The following is a 24,791-nucleotide window of genomic DNA, read 5'->3' as shown; positions in this document are numbered from 1 at the left end:
GGGCTCATTGTAATTTCTCTCCCTTTAAAGGTTACTCTTCTACCCAAACAGTATTTTGAAAGAGCCACATCAGGGGGTAGGGGAGGAATAACGGTGGCCATTATTAGAAAAGTGTTTGCTGTTCACATAATTCATCAAATTCTGCTTTCCAGAGGAGGTATTGACTGTCATCTAAGGTTTTTTAGCTGACACTGACAAGTCCCATGGGCTCCTATGGAAGTTGTCTGCTATGGCTTCAATTAATCCTTACATAAATGGGCTATGGGCTCTGTTTTCTGTAATGCTTTTTATTATCTCTTTATAAGCATACACCTAATTGCCTTGTTGACCTAGCATCACCGGGCAGGCCAAGAGCTCCCCTTCTAATCCCACTTGTGTATGACAGGCTCCCACTGAGACTATATTTTTTCATTTAGTAATGGATAATACTGAAAAGGTTGCTTAAAGATAATAAACTATAAGAAAAATAAATTGTAATTACTGATGTTGTCTCTCAATATGAATATTAATTTTTCCAGGTATTAGTTAAAAATCTTTGTTTTTTAAAAATATACATATATGTTTTACTTTATTATCCCTTCATAGGAATAAAATATATTTATATTTCATATAATTTGTAAAATATAACTACCTTTAAATATGTTGTCAGTAATCATTTAAGTATAACATTTTTATAATATATAAAAAATATATAAAATAATGACTGTTTTTTCATTTAAATCGTTCCTAAACATTGCCTGAATGTCAGCCTATGAAGTGAATGTTAAATTAATTTTTTTTTCTTGCTCATAAGCCTATTACCTTTCAGTTTTTAAATACATATTGCACTCAAAACCTCAGTAAATATGATATTTACATAATGGGTTCCCTTTTTAAAACCAAGCTATATTGATTAGAGCAAGTCCCATTTAACAAAACTCATGTGATGAAATCTGTTTTTGCTTGATTTTTTTCTTTTTAAAAATATTAATTGTAAAATGTCATAGTAAAAGTGGAAGTATTAAGGCTTATGAGATTCTCCCTTCTATAGCTAGATTTGAGACAACTGATAATCAACATTTCTGTATTCATCTGTGAATGACAATCAATAGGACTTTATGCTAACTGAAATAAGCCAGACAGAGAAGGACTTATACTTCATGATATCCCTTATACTTGAAGTATAGAAAAAGTGGAATTGACAGAAGCAGAGAGTACCATGGTGGTTGGAACTAGGGGTTGGTGGGAATGGGTTAATATTAGCCAAAAACATAAACTTTCTGTTATAAGATGAATAAGTAATGGTGATCTAAGCTACACCATAAGCATGGTGATTATAGTAAAAATGCTTTATCTTATATTTAAAATTTGCTAAGAGAGTAGATCTTAAGTGTCCTCAACACACATACACACACATAAAAACTATGTGAAGTGATGGATGTATTAATCAGCTTCATTGCAGTAATCACTTCAGGATGTACATGTATATCAAATTGTCAGGTTGTACTCCTAAAATGTATACAATTTGTATTTGTTAATTATACTTTAATAAAGCCGGAAGCAATTTTATAATATGGAAATTAGGGACATGTTTCATTGAAATACACTCTAGAAGAATTTCCTTGCTAAATTAAGATCCTCTTTGACAATGACATATTTGTGATTTTTCACTTATATCGAGTTTTTACTTTGTAGCTATATTTAATGAAAGTTATATTTTTAATTTTTCTTCAATTATTTGAGTGACATGTATCTGCAATTTCTACAGCACAACTGAAGATGAAAAATTACATTTGCATCTGAATGAAAAATTAAAAACACTATTAGGTATGTTTTCTTTGAATTTGTCAGATATTCTTTGCTCAGCCAAGGCTTGTGTAACATGTCAGGTACACATATGCAAGTTCTTAACTTTGCTGCATCACATAGATAGGCTCCAATGTACTTGTAGTAAAACCTGTTTCCCATTATTTTCTGCATCCTTAATCTTTGCTAACTTATACTTTCACATTTTATTAAATTATTATACTAGTGATCTTCATTTCCTCTTGACAAATTCTACAATCTTTCTTTTCTTTTAGAAGCTTTAACCTCTATAGTATTCTCCTCATACTCTAGTCCACTTTGCTATCTCACTCTTATACTGTTCATCTCCCTTCATATGTTCGTTTACTTACTTGTCAGTTTCTGCCTTCCCATATTAGAATTCTTTTTTTTTTTTTTACTTCAATATCATCCAAAAAATTATTTTTTGGTCAACTTCTCTGTAACTCTATGATTCCTTCCATGGCCTTGACTTGTTGAGAGATAATAATGAATCCTTTTTGTTCCTGTTTCTAAATCTAGATGACTCAATCTAAGTAACTGATAGAAACCAAAGTCCATATCTCTATCTATAGGGTACAAAACTGTAGAGAAACATGCAGAAGAATAAACTCATTATTTTCACTCTAAATCAATCCAAACAAAAAATTTTAGTCATCGTTGTCAATCGACCCCTAAATAATAATTAGAAAAAAATCAGTTCTTAAAACATATCTTAACTATGTCTTTCTATTGATTTATTGGCCATTGACTTGGGTCATGTCCCATAGTTTTCTCATTTAGACTCCATTTCCACATCTCCCTATAGCAAAATAATTTTTCTGAATTCTGCATTCATATGTATCTCACAATTTATTAGCCTTGCATTTAAGACATTTTGATCTTCCCAATATTCTTTTTATACTCTTTTCTCTACTCTTACAGACACTTGCACTACAGCCAAGTTATCTCCCTTATTAACAATGTTTTGTCTTAGAAGTCTTTGTTTTTATAAAGTGACATGATTTCTTATTCTGTTATTAATGCATACTGCTCTAGTTCTTTAATAAACCCAACACATATTTTCACCATGTAATCTATAGGCACTTTATCTGCAGTGATAATGTCATCTTCATCATCCATTTGTAGCATCATGTCAGCACTCAAAATGCTTTTAATTTTGCAGCATTTCAAATGTCAGATTTTCAGATTAGGGATGCTCTACCTGTATTGTACAAGTGCTCTTTCTTTATCTTGCATAGGGCTTAATACAACTATTTTTTGTATGTGTGGAAGGAGTAGAAATAAAGGAGGCTGTTGGAAAGAAAATTCTTGTTAAACCCACTGTGTCTGTTATGAAAAAGGCTAGTCCTCACCCAAACTGTCATGCCTGATTAGGGGTTGCCCACTGTACTGATTACTGTATTAGTCTGTTCCTCACCAACCTGCCCCCACACCTGCCCTGCCTCCTGTCACATACTTCTTCAAATGGGCAGGGCAGGTGTGGGGGCAGGTTGGTGAGGAACAGACTAATACAGTAATTGTTAAGATCTAATTAGACCTTTGTAAAAAAGATATGGATAAATACCCCTTAAAGAAACATAGAATCAGATAATTAGGATGTTTTTGCTTTTTACTTATTTATATTTTTAACCTTGCTGAATACTATTTTGGCAACATTGGTTAAAAACTAAACTAACTGAATAACCATAGACAGCATTTCAGCTTCAGCTTACTTAGTTTATTCTTATATTTTGATTTCATAAATAATTTTTTTAACCTTGTTTTATCTATTCTTCTATCAGTCTATGCTCTCTGGTCCCTACTTATGATTTATCAGTTGTTATCTCAGGTATCACCTAGGTGATAGTGTCATGTTTTTTTCCTTTGTCAGCTTGACACACATTAGGCACAGGGTGAACTCATGGAAGTGAATAAAATATGGATGCTTCAATATAAAGTCGTGTTCCTTTTTAAAATTTCACTTATTTATTTCTCTTTAGCCAGCTTCACTCTTATAATAATTATAAAACTCATGAGTATCACCAAGAAATGTATGTTACTCTTATTAAAGCTAAGGTTTTATTAGTGAAAAATAATGATCCTAAATATAGATTTACTGATTTCATCTGTAATTCTCATTATAATATAGTCTCACATTGACCAAAACAATGGCTCTTTAGAGGCTAAAATCTCAATAAGGATTACACTGTCCTGAAATATATTCTCTCTTTTTTTTTTTTTAATAACTTAATCTCTGCTCTAAGCAATGTCTTATTGTTGAGATTAAAAAGATAAGTAGGAGTTATCCTGGTGGGGCAGTTTCTGTAAAGGCATTCCAGAGATACTGAACATCTTTACTGCAAATTCTCAACTAAAGTCTACTTCCCCTAGACTAACACAAAACTCTTCCTTCTGCTTTGCCTTTCTCTTACACATTTAGCCTTGTGCAGAGTAGTACTGTTTTAAAAATGTAAGTCAAATCATTTTATTTCCCTGCTTAAACCCTTCAATGGCTTTCATTGTTCTTAAAATAAAATCCACATTTTTTTCCATGATCAATAAGGCTGAATAACATAATTCTGCCTAATTCCCCGACTTCACTTCTTGTTATTGCCACTCTAACTCAGTGAACTTCAGACTCTCTGCCATTTTTTTTTTAGTTCCTTATTAAAGTCAAGCCTTTTGTAGCTTTCAGGAGTTTTTATTTCAGTCTCACTTCACACAATTCTTCACATACTTGACTTATTCTAATATTCCACCACACAGGTCACATCTCTAGAGAGGCCTTTCATTTTTTAATCACAAAAGAAGATCCAATAAAGCTTACACAAGCACATACACACATAAAGTATTAGTTTTTCTCATAATTAAATACCCAAAAGGAAGAGTGACATTTGATCCAATTGTCCATTCGCAACACAAAAGTGGTTTCTTTTTTCTTTTCCCCTCAATTTTTTTGTGTGCCCAATTCATCCTATATCAGTATCCATGCATGCCTCCTGATAGTTTTTAGCAATCCCAAGGTCTTTATGCTTCAATGTTTTTATCCAGTTTGAAAGAATAATACAGTGCAATTCGATTTTTTGAAACTATATGGAAGAAACTTTCTTTTTTGAAAATATATGGAAGCGACTTTCCCAGGAAACCGTCAAAGAACTTGCTATTATGCCTCAACCTAAACCAATCACATTTTTCAAGGGAATAAAGGAGAGTGCAGAGCTTGATCCAACAGTATTCACCCCCAGAAACTGGAGGTGAGGAAGGTCGAAAGCTTTAAGAGAGCAAGAGGCCAGGCAAGGTGGCTCACGCCTATAATCCCAGCACTTTGGGAGGCCTAGAAGGGAGGATCACGAGGTCAAGAGATTGAGACAATCCTTGTCAACATGGTGAAACCCTGTCTCTACTAAAAAATACAAAAATTAGCTAGGCATGGTGGCACGCACCTGTAGTCCCAGCTACTCGGGAGGCTGAGGCAGGAGAATTGCTTGAACCCAGGAGGTGGAGGTTGCAGTGAGCTGAGATTGTGCCATTGCACTCCAGCCTGGGTAACAAGAACGAAACTCCCTCCCTCTAAAAAAAAAAAAAAAAAAAAAAAAGAAAAGAAAAGAGAGCAAGAAAGCCTTAATGAGATGGAGGGAGGCTTGGCAACCTGATTGAGAATAGTGAATAGGAGAAAGAAAGGAGAAGGATACAGAAAATCAGCAGACATCCACTCTATTCTTCTTGCTTTCTATTTTACTGTTCTGTGTATTAGTTATCTCACTAAGAAGATGGTTAAGTGCCTTTTTGAGCCCTTGTATACTGCAGCATCTAGGACACTTTCACAAGGTTTTTACTGAGTGAATAAATAAGCGATGGAGTTATAAAATAGTAAGATATATAGAGATATACAGTGAGCTCAAGAAATAGAGCCAAAATATGAGTAGGGTGTATCATGTAGGACCCTGTATACACAATGAGTATGGGCTCCACTCTGTCACAACAAAAAAATGATGCAAATACTCAATATCTTAAAGCAATAAATGTGTATCTTCATACTCTCTATGTAAAACGGATGCTCAGAGTACTGTATACTGTCTTATTCAGGAACCTATGTTGATGGTGGCTTATTGCCATCTGTTTTCACCATTTCTGCATCATGAGGAAGGTTAATGGGGAGTCTTTCACAGGCTCTTGATTTCTGTCAATAAATGGTCATGTCATCTCTGATCACATTTTATTAACTGAAACCGAGACACATCTAGCTTCAAATGGGAAGCAAAAAAGTACCATTAACTATGTGTCTGAAACATTTGTTTCAAAACAGCATATTTAAGGGTCTTTTATAAAATATAAAGGACATATGTAGGCAAGAGAAATCAGAACAAAAATAATAGGAAGGGTATATGTCCAAGTACTAATAACAATTTCAACCTAGTTCATAATTTTCAGGGGACATACTATTGATTATTTTCACATAAGATTGCAAATTGAACATTAACACATATTTAAATTAACTGAATGCTTATAAGAAAAGACAGAGAGTATACAAACTGTATGGAAGAAAATAAAGCCAAAATTTTGGCCAATTTTAAAATATTTATTTAGGGCATACCATTATAAAACATTGAATGAAAAGCTGTTAAGACCTGAATCCATATTTTTCTTACATAAAAATTAATGTCCCTCCCTTTATACTGTTTCAGTTTGAAATAAAAGCAAGCAAACAAATAAATAAAAACTACTGGGGGAAGGATCCAAGATGGCCGTTTAGGAACAGCTCAGGATTGCAGCTCCCAGTGAAAGCGCAGAGGGTGAGTGGACACCGTGTTTTTATTGCCCACAGACTAGGAAATTCCCGGGGGGAGGAGCTCCACAGTCGCCAGCGCGGCTGTTTTGCCCAGTGCGGCGGTGCTGGCCGGAGCCACTGCTTTGCCCCGCGCGGCTGCTTTGTCGGCGTCCCGGAGCCGCGGTTCTCCGTACAAAATACACCGGTCCGGGTGCCCTTTTGGCTGGCCATTGGAGCCATGAGAAGTCGCCCATTCACCGGTTCAAAAAGGGGACTGAGCAGAGAACCAGGACAGTAGATTCAAGGGCAAAAAAAAAAACAAAAAAAACACGCCACAAACCTCAGCGCCACTGTTTAAGCCAGCGCAGTGAGTGGCTGCAGGGGAAAACAAACAGACCTCGGCACCTCTTCTACAGGCGACTGGAACACCAACTTAAAAATGGCTCTGAGGCAGGGAGCCAGGCGATCAGGCTCAACTGGTCCCACCCCCACAAAAGAACAGCAACCAGAAACTCTGGATTGAGAGTTTCACAGCAAGCGCAGCTGAATCCGGGACGGTCCAGCTCTGTGGGGGAGGGGCGTCCGCCATTACCGAGGCAGCCCACCGTTGCCAAGGCAACCCGCCATTGCTGAGGCAGCCCGCCGTTGCCAAGGTAACCCGCCACAGCAGAGAGACTCTGCCCCAATAGAGGCGGGCCACCATCGCCAAAGCAGTTCTAACTACACCCATATAAAGAGGACTGCAGGGAAGTTCACTCGGCAGCAGGGCGGAGCCCACAGCAGCTCAGCAAAGCTGCTATAGGCCGACAGTGACTAGGCTGCCTCCTTGCTAGGCTGGGCAGGTCTGAAGGGGAAAAAAAAAAAAAAAAAAGAAGGCGGCAGCATAACGGAAACTCATAAATAAAGCCCTAAATCCCTGGGACAGAGCACCTGGGAACAAAAAGCAGTTTATGAGTTCTGCTGCAGCAGACCTAAACGTACCTACCCAGCAGCTCTGAATGAACAACAACAGAGCTCACAGCTCACCATTTGAGCTCCTATAAAGAAGAGACTGTCTCCTCAAGCAGCTCCCTGACCCCTATATATCCAAAAAGACACCTCATAAAAGAGAGATCAGATTGACACTAGGCGGGTATCCGTCTGGGACAAAGATAGCAGAAGAAGAAAACTGGCAACAACCCTTGCTGTTGAGCAGCTGCTGCAGGTGAACCCCAGGCAAGCAGGGCCTGGAGTGAACCTCAGCAGACCTACAGCAGAGGGGCCAGACTGTCAGAAGGAAAACCAAGAAACAGAAATAACCTCATCATCAACAAACAGAACGTCAATCTGAAAGATTTGAGACCCAATCTGAAAGCCAGCAACTACAAAGTCGACAGGTGATAAACCCTTAAAGATGGGAAGAAACCAGCGCAAAAAGGATGAAAACACCCGAAACCAGGACACTTCTCCTCCTAAAAGGGATCACAACTCCTCACCAGCAAGGGAACAAGGTTGGATGGAGAACGAGTGTGATGAAATGACAGAATCAGACTTCAGAAGGTGGGTAGTAAGAAACTTCTGTGAACTTAAAGAACATGTTCTAACCAAACGCAAAGAAACTAAGAACCTTGAAAAAAGATTTGACGAAATGCTAACGAGAATGGACAAAATAGAAAGGAATATAAGTGAATTGATGGAGCTGAAAAATGCAATACGAGAACTTCGCGAAGCATGCACAAGTATCAACAGCCAAATTGACCAAGCAGAAGAAAGGATATCAGAGGTCGAAGATCAACTCAATGAAATAAAACGGGAAGGCAAGACTGGAGAAAAAAGGGTAAAAAGGAATGAACAAAGTCTCCAAAAAATGTGGGACTATGTTAAAAGACCTAATCTACGTTTGATAGGCGTACCCGAATGCGACGAAGAGAATGAATCCAAGCTGGAAAATACTCTTCAGGATATTATCCAGGAAAATTTCGCCAACCTAGCAAGGTAGGCAAACATTCAAGTCCAGGAAATACAGAGAACACCACAAAGATATTCGTCAAGAAGAGCAACCCCAAGGCACATAATCGTCAGATTCACCAGGGTCGAAATGAAGGAGAAAATACTAAGGGCAGCCAGAGAGAAAGGTTGGGTTACCCACAAAGGGAAGCCCATCAGACTCACAGCAGATCTCTCGGCAGAAACCCTACAAGCCAGAAGAGAGTGGGGGCCAATATTGAACATCCTTAAAGAAAAGATCTTTCAACCCAGAATCTCCTATCCAGTCAAACTAAGCTTCATAAGTGAAGGAAAAATAAAATCCTTTGGGAACATGCAAGTACTCAGAGATTTTGTCACCACCAGGTCAGCTCTACAAGAGCTCCTGAAAGAGGCTCTACACATATAAAGGAACAACAAGTACCAGCTCGACTAAAGGGCAAAACACCAGCTAGCACCAAAATGGCAGTATCAAATTCACACATAACAATATTAACCTTAAATGTAAATGGGCTAAATGCCCAAATCAAAAGACCTGACTGGCAAATTGGATAAAAAGACAAAACCCATCGGTGTGCTGTATCCAGGAAACCCATCTCACATGCAAGGATACACAAAGGCTCAAAATAAAGGGATGGAGGAAGATTTACCAAGCAAATGGAGAGCAAAAAAAAGCAGGAGTTGCAATTCTCATCTCTGATAAATTAGACTTTAAAGCAACAAAGATCATAAGAGACAAAGAGGGACATTACATAATGGTAAAAGGATCAATGCAACAAGAAGAGCTAACGATCCTAAATATATAAACACCCAATACAGGAGCACCCAGATACATAAGGCAAGTTCTTAATGACTTACAAAGAGACTTAGACTCCCACACAATAATAGTGGGAGACATTAACACCCCATTGTCAACATTAGACAGATCAACCAGACAGAAAATTAACAATGATATCCAGGACTTGAACTCAGGCCTGGACTAAGCAAACGTAATAGACATTTACAGAACTCTCCACCCCAAATCCACAGAATATACATTCTTCTCAGCACCACATCACACCTACTCTAAAATTGACCACATAATTGGGAGTAAATCACTCCTCAGCAAATGCAAAAGAACGGAAATCGTAACAAACACTCTCTCAGACCACAGTGCAATCAAGTTAGAACTCAGAATTCCAAAACTAACCCAGAACCACACAGCTTCATGGAAACTGAACAACTTGCTCTTGAATGTTGACTGGATAAACAATGAAATGAAGACAGAAATAAAGATGTTCTTCGAAACCAACGAGAATGAAGACACAACATACCAGAATCTCTGGGACACATTTAAAGCAGTCTCTAGAGGAAAATATATAGCAATAAGTGCCCACATGAGAAGCAAGGAGAGATCAAAAATTGACACCCTATCGTCAAAACTGAAAGAGCTAGAGGAGCAAGATCAAAAAAACTCAAAGTCTAGCAGAAGACAAGAAATAGCTAAGATCAGAGCAGAACTGAAGGAGATAGACACATAAAAACCCTTCAAAAATCAATAAATCCAGGAGCTGGTTTTTTGAAAAGATCAACAAAATAGACAGACCACTAGCCAGATTAATAAAAAAGAAAAGAGAGAATAACCAAATTGATGCAATAAAAAACGATAAAGGGGATATCACCACAGATTCCACAGAAATTCAAACCATCATCAGAGATTATTACAAACACCTCTATGCACACAAACTAATAAGCCTGGAAGAAATGGAGAAATTCCTGGACACTTGCCTCCTGCCAAGCCTAAACCAGGAAGAAGCCGAAACCCTGAACAGACCCATAACAAAGTCTGAAGTTGAGGCAGCAATTAAGAGCTTACCACCCAAAAAAAGCCCAGGTCCAGATGGGTTCACAGCTGAATTCTACCAGACATACAAAGAGGAGCTGGTACCATTTCTTTTGAAACTATTCCAAACAATACAAAAAGAAGGAATTCTTCCCAAATCATTTTATGAGACCAACATCATCCTGATTCCAAAACCCAGCAGAGACTCAACAAGAAAAGAAAACTTCAGGCCAATATCCATGATGAACATAGATGCAAAAATCTTCAATAAAATACTGACAAGCCAATTGCAACAGCACATCAAAAAGCTTATCTACCCTGATGAAGTAGGCTTCATCCCGGGGATGCAAGGCTGGTTCAACATACGCAAGTCTATAAACGTAATTCACCACATAAACAGAACCAAAGACAAAAACCACATGATTGTCTCAATTGATGCAGAGAAGGCCTTTGACAAAATTCAACAGCCCTTTATGCTAAAAACCCTCAATAAGCTAGGTAGTGATGGAACTTATCTCAAAATAATAAAAGCTATTTATGACAAACCAACAGCCAATATCATGCTGAATGGGCAAAAACTGGAAGCATTCCCCTTGAAATGTGGCACCAGACAAGGATGCCCTCTCTCACCACTGCTATTCAATATAGTATTAGAAATTCTAGCCAGAGCAATTAGGCAAGAAAAAGAAATAAAGGGCATTCAAATGGGAAAGGAGGAATTCAAATTGTCTCTATTTGCAGACGACATGATTGTATATCTAGAAGACCCCAACATCTCAGCCCCAAACCTCCTGAAACTGATAAGCAAGTTCAGCAAAGTTTCAGGATACAAAATCAATGTGAAAAAATTACATGCATTCCTATACACCAATAACAGACTTAAAGAGAGCCAAATCAAGAACAAACTTCCATTCACAATTGCCACAAAGAGAATAAAATACCTAGGAATACAACTAACAAGGAATGTAAAGGACCTCTTCAAGGACAACTACAAGCCACTACTCAACGAAATAAGAGAGGACACAAACAGATGGAGAAACATTCCATGTTCATGGTTAGGAAGATTCAATATCGTGAAAACGGCCATACTGCCCAAAGTAATTTACAGATTCAATGCTATCCCCATCAAGCTACCAATGACCTTCTTCGCAGAACTGGAAAATAACACCTTAAACTTCATATGGAACCAAAAGAGAGCCCGCATAGCCAAGTCAATTCTAAGCAAAAAGAACAAAGCGGGGGGCATCACACTACCGGACTTCGAACTATACTACAAGTCTACAGTAATCTAAACAGCATGGTACTGGTACCAAAACAGACATATAGACCAATGGAACAGAACAGAGGTCTCGGAGGCAACACAACATATCTACAACCATCTGATCTTTGACAAACCAGACAAAAACAAGCAATTGGGAAAGGATTCCCTGTTCAATAAATGGTGTTGGGAAAAATGGCTAGCCATGTGCAGAAAGCAGAAACTGGACCCCTTCCTGACACCTTACACTAAAATTAACTCCAGATGGATTAAAGACTTAAACATAAGATCTAACACCATAAAAACCCTAGAAGAAAATCTAGGCAAAACCATTCAGGACGTAGGTGTAGGCAAGGACTTTATGACCAAAACACCAAAAGCATTGACAACAAAAGCCAAAATAGACAAATGGGACCTAATCAAACTCCACAGCTTCTGCACAGCAAAAGAAACAGTCATTAGAGTGAATCGGCAACCAACAGATTGGGAAAAAATTTTTGCAGTTTACTCATCTGACAAAGGGCTGATATCCAGAATTTACAAAGAACTAAAACAGATTTACAAGAAAAAAACGAACAAGCCCATTCAAAAGTGGGCAAAGGATATGAACAGACACTTTACAAAAGAAGACATACGTGAGGCCACCAAACATATGAAAAAATGCTCATCATCACTGGTCATCAGAGAAATGCAAATCAAAACTACATTGAGATACCATCTCACGCCAGTTAGAATGGCCATCATTAAAAAAATCTGGAGACAACAGATGCTGGAGAGGATGTGGAGAAATAGGAACACTTTTACACTGTTGGTGGGAGTATAAATTCGTTCAACCATTGTGGAAGACAGTGTGGCGATTCCTCAAGGACCTAGAAATAGAAATTCCATTTGACCCAGCAATCCCATTACTGGGTATATATCCAAAGGATTACAAATCGTTCTACTATAAGGACACGTGCACACGAATGTTCATTGCAGCACTGTTTACAATAGCAAAGACCTGGAACCAACCCAAATGCCCATCGACGATAGACTGGATAGGGAAAATGTGGCACATATACACCATGGAATATTATGCAGCCATCAAAAACGATGAGTTTGGGTCCTTTGTAGGGACATGGATGAACCTGGAAACCATCATTCTCAGCAAACTGACAGAAGAGCAGAAGATCAAACACCGCATGTTCTCACTCATAGGCGGGTGTTGAACAATGAGAACACATGGACACAGGGAGGGGAGCACTACACACTGGGGTCAGTTGGGGGGAAATAGGGGAGGGAGGGTGGGGGTGGGAAGCTGGGGAGAGATGGCAAGGGGAGAAATGCCAGATGTAGGTGATGGGTAGGAAGGCAGCAAATCACACTGCCACGTGTGTTCCTATGCAACAATTTTGCATGTCCTTCACATGTACCCCAAAACCTAAAATGCAATAAAATAAATAAATGGGGAAAAAAAAAACGTACTAAACTCTTTACTCTCTACTTACAATATTCTCTTCTATCTGGAGAGTTATATGTTAGCATAATTCTCCCATTCCCATTGGTCCTGCTATTTACTTCTACTCTGAGTAGAAGCTTGATTTATGTTATTGGTTAATTTCAAAAAGGAAAAGTAATGTACTTAGTTTTTTCTTTCTTTTTTTTTTTTTTTCAATCTTTTTAAATTTTTCTTTTTTTTTTTTTAACAGTTGACTTCCTAGACAGAAGGTCCATTGCAAGCTGCTTCTCCAGGTAAATTGTCTGAGTGTTGACTCTCAGATTAAGAAAATTGTGTTGCTTAATCTGATCCAGTCAAATAGTAGGAAATGTGACTAGATCAGAAGTCTCTCAATTTCTGGTGTTCGATATAAGGAAACCCATTGTCACAATGGGCCTGAGTTTCATTATTCTTCATCAACCACCTAAACAATAAAATTAATATGTAGCTCTGAATGTGTCTCTTTCCTTACATCTGTTTTTCATTTGGATCTGAATTTAGGCAGAAAAAAATAAAAATGTCATATTTGATGCTCAATCAAATACCAACAAAACATAAACAAAGAATAATAATGGGATGGTTATTTAGAGAACGATAAATGAAGCTTTTTGCAGAGTTTCCACATATACATGACTTTCAAAATGAAGCCTATAAAAATAATACTATCTGATGGATAAAGGAAAGATATAGGTAGAAAGCCTTTTTCATGTGTAAAAGTTTCTACGTCGAAATTGTATCTGCAATTTAATCTATCTTATACAACTTTTATTAAGGTAAATAAATGAGGATTCAAGTTCCAAATATGAATTGTGTTGATGTTGCTGTTTGGTCCATGAACCTAAAAAATTCTCAACCATTCTTTAAGACAGATCATATTTTTTCTTCTCTATAGACTTTTCTAATTTATCAAATAATAAAATGTAGTTTTTTTCTGAATTTCTGCATAATCAACTTTTGTAATTTCATATTTTTATCCTTTTCTGTTTATACTGAATGGTTATTTAAATACTTCACTTTTCATATAATTCTCCAGTTGTTTAAATCTTATCACATTAGCTGGACTAAGCTCTTCATGGAAACTTCACTAAGGATTATAACTCTTTGTATTCTCACAATACCTTGTATAGCCTCTTAGATTTGGTGCATAACTTAATTAACTATTGTTGGTTTTATCTTTTAATGTGAGCATAGCATAAATTCAACTGTAATGAAAAATAAGGCAAATAGTATCTTATATTTTAGCTTTATTCTCAGCAAAATAATCTTATTAGAAAATGGACTGTTTAGTATGCAGTGAGAAATGCATACTCAGAAAAACAGTAAGATGAATAAGAAAGTTGAGAGTATATATTTTTTTATGAGATCAAGTATGTACTCATCCAATCAATTAATAAATATTTGTCCATAGACTACTCTGTGGCATACACAGTGCCTCATGTTGAGTACAAGTTCCTGAGAAAATCTGGCATGCTCTCTGTCTTCATCAACTTACATGCTAATAAGAAAGAGATAAATAAGAAGAATAACAACAATATATTTGATGGACTGTTGTGACAATACATTCACTGAATTATTTTTTAATTCTTCATAATGGAAGTCCACAGGTTAAATATAGAAGCCTTACACACATTGTTTTTTTTTTAGCAAAGAAACTGATAAGAATGCAATTTATTATGTTAGTGTGGCAGTGCAGCAGTGGATGTATTAATATATGTATGGGATTAGCTGGAATTTTGGAATTGAACTGATTGCGAAATCCCAAACTGAATTCACATATTAAGTAATTCAAATATTGGAGATATAGCCTTTCACAGAAAAGAAAGGCAGTATCACCACAAGGAGCCAAAGTCAAGCAAAACAAGAATACATCTTTCCATCCAGCAGATAACTTGGCTGTATACCAAGAATGGCAGTATTCTCTTGTCTTCAGGTAGAGCCTTCATTATTTTACTGTCATTGGCCACTGCGTGTCTGTACAAGAAAATTAGAGTGCAGTGAAGCTTTATGTGGAAGCCAAGTATTTTAGAGTGTAAGAACAAAAACAGATATAAAATGTGTTTTCCTTAATAAATCACTGAAGTCATTATACTGTGTTCTCGTAGAAGTCAACTCAATTGACTAATGTTCAAATATTTTTTTTAAAAAATACAAGGATGAATACATAATTAAACAATTGTTCCATATTAATCACATTTGAAAATTTTCAACTATAGCTAGGAATTGCCTTCAATAGGGGTAGCTAAGGAAAGAAAATGAAAGTAGTCAGAGAACTAGCAAACATATAGATGCATAATGCAATATGCATGGGAATAATTTGAAAGTTGTATAAGATAAATTGATACTACTAGCTTATAAATTCAGTCGAAGAGGTTATGAGTAATTTGAGAAGGGAAACTTTGTCTTGTAGTGTTTTTATCTGTGTTTGTTGAAATTATTGGCATGTTTTAAAATCCAACAAAATAATTTTAACAAAAATGTATAATTTTTCACATAAATGTTTTGGATATAATTCATATATCTTTCCATGCATATTTTCAGAAGAAATGGATAAAACAGATGAAGAAATATAAATAGATAGTAAATATACTTAAATAAAAATGGATCATTTACCCTATGGTTTAAATTTCTGACACATAATGTTTTAGGAAATTTCTATGTACTTATGAGGCAAGTTATATCCTTATATTTGCACTATTATCTTATTAATACATCCAGATACTTATTATTTTAGAATATTTATATACACAAGAGTATCTTTCCAATATGTATCATTTTTTAAAGTATAATAATTTTACATAATAGCATTAATACAACAAACTTTTAAACTTACTGATTGTTAATATTTGAATTTAATGAAATACTTTGAAATGGTTTAATTTTCTCCACAAATCATTTGGATGTGGGACAAACTTGATTGAATTAGTCTATTAGTCTATTTATCTATAGAACAGAGACTGGATACCGGAAAAGCTGTTTCTGGTTCCTGGCTTGCTAACAGAATATGCTCATATCAGTTATTGGCAGCACCTGTCATCTGCCTTGTGTTCTTAGATGCAACATAAATCTTTTTACCTAATGATATCATCTCTGTGAGAGTACAGGAAATGCCATATTGGGTTACACATGTGATCCTTCTAATCCTAAGTCTGTTGTGATAGATATTTCTAGGGCTGCCTTATGGAAAGATATGGCTTGTAACACATGACATCAAGCAATACCAATTAAAGATACATTGAATACATCTTAATTTTTTTATTAGAAACTTGTTATACAAATGTCATATGAATTTATCAAATCATTTTGTACTTGTTTATATCAATTTTGATAAAATAATAAATCTGAATCACATCAGTAATTAAAGCAAATGTCAAGTGATACTCATGTCTTTTGATAGTTAAATAAAATAAAATTAGTTCCTCAGATTTAGTAGGGGTTCTCCAGAGAAATATATCCAATAGGAATACATATATGTTTCTCCTTCTCTCTCTTTCATATATATATATGAGATATATATATATATATATATATATATATATATAGAGCATATATAGTTAATATTTTAGCTATTCTCTGACTCACTTTCATTTTATTTTTTGTATATAAAGAGATTCATTTTAATTTTTGTATGTAAAGAGATTTATTATAAGGAATTGTCTCATGTCATTACAGAGGCTAGGAAATCCAAAATCTGTAGTATGGGACAGCAAGCTTGAGACCCAGGGAAATCAATGGTGCCATTTGAGTCTCAAAAAAGACATCCTAGAGACCGAGAAAAGTCAATATTCCAGTTCTAATCTGAACACTATCTGCTGGAAAAGCTCCCAGCAAGAATCAATCAAGAAGATTGAACTTTTTGTTTAATTCAATTGAGACGTACCCACATTGTGGAAGGCAATCTGCTTTACTCAAAGTTTACTAAATTGAATCTTAATCTGATCCAAAAATAATCCCCAAGGTTAAAAGTTAACTTTCACACTCTTCTGACCAATTTTCTGAAACCTTCATGTTTTAGTGTCATCATTCCTTATCTAATGCTCACCTTGATAATCATCCTTGCACTTTAATTTCTCTGTATGACATGTGGTCGATATGGTATTTTTAAAATTAAAAAAAAAGTAGGTGGGCAATCAAACATGATGTTATTTTTCAAAAACTTAAACTTTGCTCTCTTTTTTTGTGAAATGCTAAGAAATTGATGTAGTCATTTTAAGATAAATTTGCTTTATATCTTTTGCCTTGTAGTAGCTTAAACAGGGTTATTTCAGGATTTCTTTCCAGTTACCTTTCTTTTCAAGGATGGTATTTACATTTCTAGAAGTTCACATTTTATCATAGTATATCAAGGAACGTGTCTCATCACCAGTGAGGCCTGCCCATTTAGATCTGGCTAAAATATAGACACTGGTTCTTAGTGGCTCTCTTCTATTCATGCCATTAGCTACTAAAATGACTGTGGTCCCATTTAGACTTCAGAGGCAGAAAACATGCAGCTATGGTCCCTCAGAATCTGCAAACTCTCTTTTGTACTAAGCTATTCATATTTTTCAATGACAGAGAAATATTTATCTCATCCCTCACCTAACCCTAGAGCAGCAAGAAGCTTTGAAGGTCTATCTCAAACCTTTCCCCTTCTGTTCCATACACACTCATATCACTTCACTGTTTTCACACTAAATTGGTGCTGGAAAGTTCTGAGAACTTCTTATGCTTTTCAAGATACTAGTAAAGAATTAAGAAACAAATTTCTCATTACTCTCAGATTTCACCACAATTCCCTGAGAGTTGTATCATATCCTTATCTTATTGAAAAAAAGCTTGAGGCAAAACTAGACACATAGACCCTTTCTCAGAAACTTCAATAGCAACTGCATCTATTCAATATATCTCTAATTTTATTCCTTCTTTGTCACAGTCTTGGCAATCCTTAATCTTCTGGTGAGAAAAACAGTAATACGATCAATATGCATTTTTATAAATCAAAGTTATAGAATACACTTAGACTTACTCATATTGAAGAATAATTTAAAAATGCAAAACCACTAAGAAATACTTCTGATTATTTATATAGGCAGTAGTGACTGGATTTTCATGGCCTTCATTGTTCAGTGGCAGTAAACCCAGGTTTCTCTTTTTGATGCTTGATAGATTGGTAGAAATTGATTATTACGCTATGCCTCAGGATTAGCTTTGGTTGTTGTTTAGACAAAATCTTCCACTAACAGCCGATCTCTCAGCAAAAATCCTACAAGCCAGAAGACAGTGGGGGCCAATATTCAATAACCTTAAAGAAAAGAATTTTCAACCCAGAATTTCAGATCCAGTCAAACTAAGATTCATAAGTGAAAACAAATAAAATCCTTTATGACCAAGCTATTTCTGAGAGATTTTGTCACCACCAGGTCTGCCTTACAAGAGCTCCTAAAGGAAGTGTTAAACATGGAAAGGAGCAACCAGTACCAGAAACTCTGAAAACATACCAAATTGTAAAGACCATCAACACAACGAAGAAACTGCATCAACTAATGGGCAAAACAACCGGGAAGCATAAAAATGGCAGGATTAAATTGACATATAATAATATCAACCTTAAGTGTTAATGAGCTAAATACTCCAATCAAAAGACACAGACTGGCGAAATGGATAAAGAATCAAGACTCATCCGCATACTGTATTCAGAAGACTCACCTTACATGCAAAGACACAGATAAGCTGTAAATAAAAGAAAGGAGGAAGATTTACCAAGCAAATGGAGAGCAAAAAAGCAGGGGTTGCAATCCTAGTCTCTGATAAAATGGACTTTAAACCAACAAAGATCAAAACAGATAAAGGAGAGCATTACATAATAGTAAAGGAATCAATGCAACAAGAAGAGCTAACTATCATAAATGTGTATGCACCCAATACAGGAGCACCCAAACACAAAAAGCAAGTTCTTAATGACCTACAAAGTGACTTAGAATCCCACAAAATAATAGTGGGAGACTTTTAGAATCCCACAAAATAATAGTGTGAGACTTTAACACTCCACTGTCAATATCAGATCAGTGAGACCGTAAATTAACAAGGATGTCCAGGACTTGAACTCAGATCTGAACCAATTGGACCTAACAGACATCTACAGAACTCTCGACCCAAATCCACAAATTATGCATTCTCAGCAACACATTATGCTTACTCTAAAATTGACCACATAATCGGAAGTAAATCTCTCCTCAGCAAATGCAAAAGAACAGAAATCATAGCAACCAGTCTCTCAGACCACAGTACAATCAAATTAGAACTCAGGATTAAGAAACTCACTCAAAACCGCACAACTACATGGGAACTGAACAACCTGCTACTGAATGACTACTGGATAAATAATAAAATGAGAGGAGAAATAAAGATGTTCTTCAAAAAAAAATGCGAACAAAACCACAACATAACAATCTCTGGGACACATTTAAAGCAGCGTCTAGAGGGAAATTTATAGCACTGAATGCCCACATGAGAAATGAGGAAAGATCTAAAATCAACACCCTAACATCACAATTAACAGAACTAGAGGAGCAAGATCAAACAAATTCAAAAGACAGCAGAAGACAAGAAATAGCTAACATCAGAGCAGAACAGGAGATAGAAACACATTAAAAACAACAACAACAACAACAAAAAAAACCCTTCAAAAAATCAATAAATCCAGGAGGTGGTTTTTTGAAAAGATCAACAAAATAGATAGACTGCTAGCCAGACTAATAAAGAAGAAAAGAGAGAAGAATTGAATAGATGCAATATGATAAAGGGGCTATTACCACAGATTCCACGGAAAAACAAACTACCATTAGAGATTACTAGAAACACCTTTATGCAATAAGCCAGGAAATTTAGAAGAAACAGATAAATTCTTAGACACTTACACCCTCCCAAGACTAAACCAGGAAGAAGCTGAATTCCTGAATACACCAATAACAAGGTCTGAAGTTGAGGCAGCAATTAATAGCCTACCAACCAAAAAAAAAGTCCAGGACCAGATGGGTTCCCAGCTGAACTCTACTAGAGGTACAAAGAGGAAGCTGGTAACATTCCTTCTGAAACTATTCCAAACAATACAAATAGAAGGAATCCTCCCTAACTCATTTATGAGACCAACATTATGCTGATACCAAAACCTGGCAGAGACACAACTAAAAAAGAAAATTTCAGGCCAATATCTATCATGAACATTGATGCAAAAATCTTCAATAAAATACTGGCAAACCAAATCCAACACCACATCAAAAAGCTCATCAATCATGATCAAGGTGTCTTTATCCCTGGGATGCAAGGTTGGTTTAACATATGCAAATCTGTAAATGTAATCCATCACATAAACAGAACCAAAGACAAAAACCACATGATTATCTCAACAGATGTAGAGGAGGCCTTCGACAAAATTCAACAGCCCTTTATGCTAAAAACTAGGTATATGCTATAAACTAGGTATCAATGGAACATATCTCAAAATAATAAAAGCTATTTAGGACAAACCCACAGCCAATATCATACTGAATAGGCAAAAACTGGAAGCATTCCCTTTGAAAACTGGGACAAGACAAGGATGCCCTCACTAACCACTCCTATTCAACATAGTACTGAACATTCTGCCTAGAGCAATCAGACAAGAAAAAATAAACTAAAGAGTATTCTATTGGGAAAAGAGGAAGTCAAATTGTCTCTATTGGCAAATGACATGATTATATATTTAGAATACCCCATTGTCTCAGCCCAAAATCTCCTTAAGATGGTAATCAACCAGCAAAGTCTCAGGATACAAATCGTTGTGCAAAAATCACAAGCATTTCTATACACCAAAAACAGACAAACAGAGAGTCAAATCATGCGTGAACTCCCATTCACAATTGTTACAACTATAATAAAATACCTAGAAATACAACTCAAAGGGATGTGAAAGACCTCTCGAAGGAGAACTACAAATCACTGATTAAGGAAATAAGAGAGGACACAAACAAATGAAAAAACATTCATGGCTAGGAAGAATTGATATTGTGAAAATGACCATACAGCCCAAAGTAATTTATAGATTCAATGCTATCCCCATCAAGCTACTATTGACCTTCTTCACAGAACTGGAAAAAAACACTTTAAATTTCATATGGAACCAAAAGAGAGCCCACATAGCCAGGACAATCTTAAGGAAAAAAAACGAAGCTGAAGGCATCACACTGCCTGTCTTCAAACACTACTACAAGGCCACAGTAATCAAAACAGCATGGTACCTGTACCAAAACAGAGATATAGACCAGTGGAACAGAACAGAGGTCTCAGAAGTAATGCCACACATCTGCAACCATCTGATCTTTGACAAATCTGACAAAAACAAACAATGGGGAAAGGATTAATAAATGGTGTTGGGAAAACTGGCTAGCCATATGCAGAAAGCTAAAACTGGACCCCTTCCTTACACCTTATACAAATATTAACTCCAGATGGATTAAATATTTAAACATAAGAACACCAAAAAAAACTAGAAGAAAACCTAGGTAACACCATTTAGGACATAGGCATAGGCAAGGACTTCATGACTAAAACACCAAAAGCATTGGCAACAAAAGCCCAAATAGACAAATGGGATCTAATTAAACTTAACAGCTTCTGCACAGCAAAATAAACAATTCTTAGAGTGAACAGGCAACCAACAGAATGGGAAAAAATTTTTGCAATCTACTTTTCTGACAAAGGGCTAATATCAAGAATTTACAAAGAACTAAAGCAGATTTACAAGAAAAAAACAAACCCTTTCAGAAGTGGGCAAATGATATGAACAGACACTTTTCAAAAGGAGACATTTATGCAGCTAACAAACATATAAAAAAAGCTCATCATCACTGGTCATTAGAGAAATGTAAATCAAAACCACATTGAGATACCATCTCAGGCCAGTTATAATGATGATCATAAAAAAAAAAAAAAACCAGGAGACAACAGAAGCTGGAGAGCATGTAGAGAAGTAGGAATGCTTTTACACTGTTGGTGGGAGTGTAAATTAGTTTGACAATTGTGGAAGACAGTGTGGCTATTCCTCAAGGATCTAGAAATAGAAATACCATTTGACCCAACAATCCCATTACTGGTTATATACCCAAGGAATTGTAAATCATTCTACTATAAAGACACATGCACATGTATGTTCATTGTGGCACTGTTTACAATAGCAAACACTTGGAATTATCCCAAAAGTCCATCGATGACAGAATGGATAAAGAAATTGTGGCACATATACACCATGGAATACTATGCAGCCATAAAAAAGGAGTTCATGTCCTTTGCAGGAACATGGACGAAGGTGAAAACCAACATTCTCAGAAAACTGACACAAGAACAGAAAACCAAACACCACATGTTCTCAGGCATATGTAAGTGTTGAACAATGAGAACACATGGACACAGGAAGGGGAACATCACACACCAGAGCTTGTTGGAAGGTTAGGTGGCTAGGGGAGGGTTAGAGGGTATGTGGAGATTGGGGAGGGATAACATTAGGAGAAATAACTAATGTAGATGATGGGGGGATGGTTACAGCAAACCACCATGGCATGTGTATACCTATGTGACAATCCTGCATGATCTGCACATGTACCCCAGAGCTTAAAATATAATAAAAAAAAAAAAAGAAAGAAAAGACATTAAACTAGAAAAAAAAATTCTCTACTAACTATATTTTGCCAGTCTAGTTTTTCTTCCTGAACTTTCTCATTCACTCTCATACTATCACAATGTAATTGTGATTCTCAAAGTATTTTTTTTAACTCTCAAGCTCATTCCCCAGTTTCAAATTTTCTTTTTCTGAATATCTAATTAAGATTAACTCATTGGTACTTCAGAAACTCTATGTCTGATATAGTACTCTACCTTGTCTGAATTACTGTATTACTGAGGGGGAGGAAACACTTGTTGCCTCATTGATACTATTATCTCCTTCATAATAACAAACTCTTACATTTGTGGCAATGTGTCAAGGTAAAATATTACATTTCACAAACTCTACTGCTGTTAGACATCATCATGAGATTTATTTCTGCTCAATAACTATAAGCTGTTTTTTTTTGTGTGTTAGATTACTGAGAATGCTTCTTAAAATTAAGACTGGTAGCTGAGACACATTGTTTTGTTCTTTTTTCACTTCTTGCCTAAAATATGTGTTTGATATGAATAACATAAACAGTTGTATGCCTATTGAAGGAACTACATCGAGTTACAGGCTTCATAAGGGAAGCTCCAAGCCTAGAATATTTCACTGGTGAATTCTATCAACTTTTTAAGAATGAAATAACAGTAATTTTACCCAATTCTTCCAAAACATAGATGAATGAACATTGCCAAACTCATTTTATAAGGCTAAGATTATTTACTAAAACAAATGCAAAATATCACAAGAAAAACTTAATAGATATAAGCATCTTCAAAACGTAATAGCAAATCCCATTAAGCAACATTTAAAATAATAATACAGCATTACCAAGAGGAGCCTATCCTAAAAATACAAGACTGTTTCAACATTCAAAAATCAAGCAATTTAATTCACCATATTAACAGAATGAAGAGAAAAATTCTATAGTCATATCAATAAGATGCATAAAAGACATTGCCAATATTCAAAATTTAGTAATCATAAATAATTTCAGCAAACTACACATAGTAGGAGAAATTTTAAATTGGAATAAGGATAACTAAACAAAATAACTTTACTTAACATCATACTGAACTTAAAAACAACTGGAGGCTTTCCCCCTCAAGTTCTATTACCTCTCATATTCAAGAATGTAATGGAAGTTCCAACAAGTTATAAAATATTGCAAACTAAAAAAATTAAAAAGCTATTTGTATTATAAAAATATGAATGTTTACCAAAGAATATATAAAAAGGTGTTATAACTAATAAATGAGTTAAAATTAGAGGATATCAAGTCAGTGAATGAAGATCAATTATATTTTTATATACCCCCAATGAATCATTAACATTTGAAATAAAAAATAGCACAATATATAGTGGTAACAAAATAAAATGGTTAGATATGAATCTAACTAAATGAATTCAATAGGTCCTTGCTGAAAACTACAAAGCACTAAAGAATGGGATCAAAATACACCTAAATAAATTGAGAGGCAGAATATTAAATATGATAATGGCTACTCTACATAACTTGTTTTATAAATTCAATACATTCCTAATAAAAATCATCATGGGCTCTTTTTTTCTTTGATATTGATAAGCTGATTCTAAAGTTAGTAAATAGGCAAAACCATTCTGCTAAAGAACAAAAATAAAGGACTCACATTGCTTGATTTCAAGGCATACTACAAAATTACAATGATTCTTAGGAGAATATAACTGTGGCAAAATGAAAAACCAGAGATTAAACAACAGTATGTGTATTCAGTAGTGAATACACCATTCTATGCAGTTGTTAAAACTTAAGGGGCTACGAAATAGTACATTTTACTATGTATGAATATAAAAAAAAAGAAAGTGCATGAGCCCAAAATAAAATTCAAACTGTAACAACTAAACATGAATATATTAAGTACACTGAAAGTGACTGAAATAAAAACAACTAACCTGCCTTTGAAGGAGGGTATTTTGATTTGATAATGTAAAATTAAGCACAAAAAACTTAAATATTATATAGAGATATGTAATTTAGCAATTCTCAAAATAATGTATATGTATATCAGAGTT

This window comes from Sapajus apella, unplaced genomic scaffold (genome assembly GCF_009761245.1).
Source record: "Sapajus apella isolate SASKATOON/1434 unplaced genomic scaffold, GSC_monkey_1.0 scaffold41, whole genome shotgun sequence".
Classification (NCBI taxonomy): Eukaryota; Metazoa; Chordata; class Mammalia; order Primates; family Cebidae; genus Sapajus; species Sapajus apella.
Note: the sequence above shows the minus strand (reverse complement) of the source record.